The sequence below is a fragment of the Cupressus sempervirens genome, chromosome 10, assembly GCF_028749045.1.
Source record: "Cupressus sempervirens isolate cs-2001-9-10 chromosome 10, ASM2874904v1, whole genome shotgun sequence".
Classification (NCBI taxonomy): Eukaryota; Viridiplantae; Streptophyta; class Pinopsida; order Cupressales; family Cupressaceae; genus Cupressus; species Cupressus sempervirens.
Window position 1 is genome coordinate 390165454 of NC_143127.1, and position 6000 is coordinate 390171453.

Genomic DNA, 6000 nt, shown 5'->3' on the forward strand with positions numbered 1-6000 from the left:
AATGAAGTGGTTGATAAGTGTCTAGCCTTCAAGAGTCATGTTGAACAAAAAACAAGGAAATTCATCAAGGTTCTTCAGATGGACAATGAAAGTGGATATGTGGGCATGAGACTTAAAGACTTTTGCAAACTTGAGGGTATTGATCTTCAAAATCCACCAGTATTTAGTCCACACAAGACAGATGTTGCAGCACTGAGGATACAAACTCTTAAGTCCATGGCAAGTTGCATGATACAAGCCAAGTCTCTTGATCCTACACTTGAAGTCGAAGCTATAAAAAGTGCCAATCACATACTTAACAGGTCTCCTCATAATGCCTTAGATGGAAAGACTCCTTTTGAGGCATGGTGCAACAAAAGACCAATTGTGAAACACTTCAGAGTCTTTGTTTGTCCAGCATGGGCAAACATATCTTCCAGGGGATGCAAGGCACCACCACCTAGGCCTTGTACTTTCAACAGATATGAAGATAGTGTTAAGGCATATAGACTTATGGATCCTGAGACTCATGAGATTTTTGTGGAGAAGGATGTACACTTTGAGGAAAGTTCACCCAGCTTATCCTCTATTCCTCTCTGCACTTCGTACATTGTGGAAACTGATAGTGACACCAGCGATAGTGATTTAACAGACTCAAATATGTGCGATCCTATTGACAGATGCAAAGAGTGGTCACATCATCAACACATTCCACATGCATATATTGCCATGGTGATAGGTCCAACACAACAAGGTACACCTTGTCTTCCAGCTTCAGCAATAGGGGATGACTATATAGCAAATATTTTAGGTTTGTTTGTGGAGTCATACATAGTAGACTTGGGAGACATAATTGATGATATACATCTTCTCTTTGATGAAGAAGACCCTTCTCTAGTTGTTGTGAGGGCTCACTCTAACCCTCATGTCCATTCTCTACATGATCGATCTTCACAGGTGTTGTGGTATCCACAACACACGCCCCATTCCTCACTAAGAATGGGGACCCCCTACTTTCTTTCGACTCCCGAACTCATAGTTCGGAAATCAGAAGAAGGAGAAAGTCTCGATTAAATCGGTTAGAGTAGAAAAAATCAAAAAAAAAAAAATCACAAAAAAAAAATTTGAAAAATTGAAAACCTAAGAAGAAGAAAATAAAAAATAAAAAAAATCGCGCGCGTGTGCATACCGAGGCGCACGCGCATGCAAAGAAAAGAGGGGAGGGAAGTTATAAAATGCCCCCTCCCCCCTTCTTTTTTTATTTTTCAATGTTGAAGAGGTAGAGTTGAGGAGGGAAAGGTATGGAAACCTTCCCCCCTCCACCTTGCATGCAGGCTTAGTGCTCAAGCGCGCGACCAGAAGAGGAAGCGCGTGGCGCGGTGCTGCACGTGCCCTTAAGGACATGCGCGCACCGTGCCACCCTTCTGGGCCACACGCGCCCCGTGCCAACGTGATGCCCTTCTGGGTCGCGTGGCGGCTGTTGTCAGTGCGCCCTTTTTTGGACATGCGATGGCCGTAGACGTTGTGCTCTTTTGGATGCGCGGTGACATGACGCACGTGCGGTCCTTTAGGGTCGCGTGGCCACTGTGATCGCCACACCCTCTTGGGCGCGCGGCCGCTGCGGACACCGCACCCTCTTGGGCGCGCGGCGGTGCGCCACATTCGCGCGCCTTCAGGGCTGCGTGCGGCTGCCACGGCGCGCGCCTTCTGGACAGCGCGCGCGGCCATTGCCGCGCCCCTCTTGGCACACACGGACACCGCCGCACCCCTCTTGGCGTGCGCATTGCCGCGTTTTCAAACCCCAACTTCATTTAAAAAAAATAAATAAATTTGTTTTTATTTTATTTTTTACTTATGATCTCAAAAAACCCAAAAAAAAAGAAAAAGAAAAAAGATTTAATTTTTTTTTTTTAAATAAATAAATTTAAAAAAAAAAAAAAAAAAGTAAAATAAATTCTAGAATATCATTTTTTTTGTTTTTTTAAAAATATATCCAGTGATTAATTGTTCTTTTTCTTTGTGATGTATAGGTAATATAAGCAAATGGCGTCCACATCCGGATCAATAGCAAAGCCAGTTGTGTACAAGTTCCAAGGTGTAACCCCGAATTCACGATTGTACAATGAACACTCTGAGATCAAAGACATAGAACTTGGACACACAGACTTGGGAGAATTTTTGAGGGTTTGTAACAACCTAACTGAAAGATCTTCTTTGAGATCTGCTTTAATCCGGTCTGGATTGGTAAATGCAGCATCACATCTTGGGACCGTTCAGTCAGTTGAATTGATTTTGACCTTTATCTCAACATTTTGTTCCCGAGGAAAGGGTGGTAAAGAGCGTCACTGGGGAAGTGGTCTTAGATCTACAACCTGATAATATCGAGAGAGTTTTTCACTTACCTAGAGCTGATCAGTTTATCAAACTTTCATATGAAGCAGCTAAGAGGTGGCATAAGGATCATCACCAGGAGGCCATGGACATCATATATTCCTCATACTTCATTGAGAAGCCATCTCGGGGAAAGACAATCAACAAAGTAGATATGGTGCGAGGATACATGAAGGATGACATTGGATATTCAATCATTCTTCTGAGCAGAGTTATGGGATTGCCTACTCCATTCATGGTTAACTTCATTGAAACCATCAGACATGCAAAAATGCCACTGGATTGGGCCACCACACTTAGTGAGAATGTGTGTGATCAGTTGTGGACAGTAAAGGACAAGAAGAAGTTTTATATGACTTCTTATGTGGTATATCTACTTGCAGCAAGAGCCACTGACTATCCCGAATTGTACAAAAAGGGCAGTATGCAGGACCCTAATGCATGGTTGTACATAGTTTATCCTTAGCTAGTTAAGAAGAAGCTCTCGCCACAAACCAAAGAGTACAGGATTGTGAATGATGCCTTTATCTTTGCCATCATTTGTTTCATCGAAGGCAATTATGGAAAGATGTTGTCTGATGAGGCCAAGGCACAAATCACAGCTCTCGGTGCATATTTTATCCAATTCCAAACATTCACATACATTCAGGTTGGTGGTGCATCTATCCATCCAAAGAAGCTCCCAAGGTACCCAAGTGACAGGTTGGTTCTAATGGAAATTTCTCGGTAGATTGAGTCAGCTTATGAGAGGATCAAGAAACAACGAAGACCTTGTTGGGATTGGCCATTTGTAATAGGAGCATACCAGGTAAAGAGAAAGCAGGATATCCCGACTTTCAAATGGGAATGGGGGAACTATCCCCTCGAAGAATATAACTCTCTCGGCCATTCTTAGACAATGTTGGTAAAGTGGAAAATTTGGCAGGAAAAGAGTTCTACCACGAGGATGCCATTGAAGATCATTGGATGAATGCCACAAATGACTATGATGTTCGTATCAGGGACTATTGTAGAATGCCTTTATATCTAGCAGAGAAGGCTCTCCATTTGACCATCTCGGATGAGATAAGGCTACAAGATTTGCAAGAGCTACTGGATCCCTTATTCAATACAGATAAGGTTGGCGAGAGGCCCATTTTGAATGCAGAAGTTGATAGAGAGGAAGGAGATGATATTAATCATCGAGCAAGACATGTCATTAGAATGACAAAGAGTTGGATCAAGAAACCCTTTCCACTTGATCCGATTTCAGACACAGTGATATTCCATGCACATGCTCGCCTAGAAAGGGTAAAGGGGAGGAAGGTCACAGTTCCTATCTTTGCGCTCCAGTCTCCTATCAGGCCAGAAACAGTCTACCAGCTTTTATCATCCAGTGGGATATTACCATCCTTCAAAGAAGAAGAAAGAAAAGAGGAAGAGAGACTCTCCTCAGAGGATCCAGATAGAGCATATTGAAGAATAGGCCCCTGTGCATCAACATGAATCTACTTCCCAAGATCCCCGAGACCCTGCAATTTCTCATATCTAGGTTGATTTTCCATTGCCTCCTATTTTGTCAAGCCAACAAGAAGAAGGAGAGATCATAGACATCCATTCATCCGATGCATGAAGAACCTGCTTCTCCTATGGTTCCACAGAAGCAAAGGAGGGTTAAGAGTAGAATGAACAAGAGGTAGAGAGTTCATAAAAGATTAGTGCCTAATCCATCTGTTCTTGAAACCATTCCCAAGGAAGAATCAGATGAGGATGAAACAGAGTCAGATGGGGAGGAAGAACAAGTGCCTTTACAAGGGAGAACTCGATTTGCCAAAGCCACAGAATTGGAAAGAAAGAAGAATGTCACAAATACCCCACCACCCACCCAAGCTGAAATGGTAGAGCTCTCTTCTTCGAAAGATGAAGTACAACGATGGGTGAATGAGCAAAGAGAGCTAGGTGATGATATTCTCTCCATTCCAGATTTTTATTTCATGCTAGTGGGTACAGAATTGGTCAGAGATAAGATTAGAGATACTCTTATAGGTGAATCTCAACAACAAGATTGGACGCAGATGCCACTTGAGACACAAGGTCCTCATCCAACACCCCCATCTTCACCTCAAGCTATGATGGTAGATAAGGTTGTAGTGACACCTCCACCTCTGAGTTCAGAGGAGCATGTTCAGAAAGGATCATCATTACAAGGAGAACCAGAACCAAGGACTACTAATGAGCCACCAAAAGAGGCACAGGTAATGGAATGTATACAACAACCTTCCCACGAAGTTGAGGATCAAACTATAGGATCTACAAAAACTGAGACTACAAAAGAAGAACCCTCACAACAAGAAACTCTAAGCAAAAGCAACAGAGGGAAGGAGGTAGTTGAACACATCCCTTCATCATCTAGAGCTAAGGTTAAAGAAAGACATATCCCGAGATGGTTCCGGAAGGAAATAATGAGGAGTGCTAAGCATCAATTCCTTGCTTCAGAGGATGATATTTGTGACATTTTAAAGATTTTGAACAAGCCTGACTCTCCATTACAGGATGCAACACCATTTGCATTCATTACCACTACTTGGAATCAGGACTTATTTGCACAAGTGGCTCATCCTCCGAAAGGTATAGATGAAGAAGTTGTCAGCCTTCAAGACTATGAAGTAAACGATATCATGTTAGGGAAACCTACATGGGATACTTCTCAACAAATGATGACTATGGGAGTCAAAGAGGTTCTTAACCATATGGAACGTGATGAGATTGAAATCAGAGCACTTCGAAGGCAAGTTGAGATCTTGAAAGGATATCTAGCTGAAGTTATTGGTCCTCTTGATTCTGAATGCCCCGAGGAGACTTTGACTACCATTCTTAAAGAAGGGGAAGGTGTACAGCTCAATCCATTTCTGAGAGCTTTTTAGGATTGGCAAGACAACCTTGAGGATAGGGGTATCACTATAATTATAGGAAGTCCGAAATTATTGCATGCTGCACAAGACAATGTTGATAATATCATGGCAATTTTGAGGTAGGACTTCAACATTATGGATGAGGTGTAGGTGTGGAGCAAGGATTTACAAATTCTACAGACCATAAAAGGACAAAGGTATCGCATTCTGATTGATGTATATACTGGCAAAGAGCTACACATGATAGATGATTGGATAGAAAAGATTGCAGAGGGAAATAAAGTGATGGAAACATTGCATGATGAGATACATAGGCTCAAGGACCAAGCTCGAGAGTGAATTTTGGAAGCAAAAAAGTTATATAGTGATGCATGCTTGAATATTTTTGAAGATGAAGAACGAGAAAAGCTTTTATCAGTTGAGGTAGTTGTAAAAAACTTCAGAAAGACTTTAGAGGAAGCATCCAGTGATGAAGACATCAGACAAGCCTTCAGGACAAAAGAAGCATTATTAGAGTTGGATACCAAACTTGGGGATTTTGTAGAAACTCAAATTGAGGTGGACAACTACAGACAGAAGGTCAAAGATAAGTATGAGGCTTTTGATCTTCTTGATGTTGCTAAGATTACTGAGATTATAGAGAAATTCAAGGGCAAATATCAAAACATATCTTTAGGTTGAAGATGAACAAAACCCAGATGCCAGAATTTCAATTTTGACACTTAGAATTTTTTTGAGA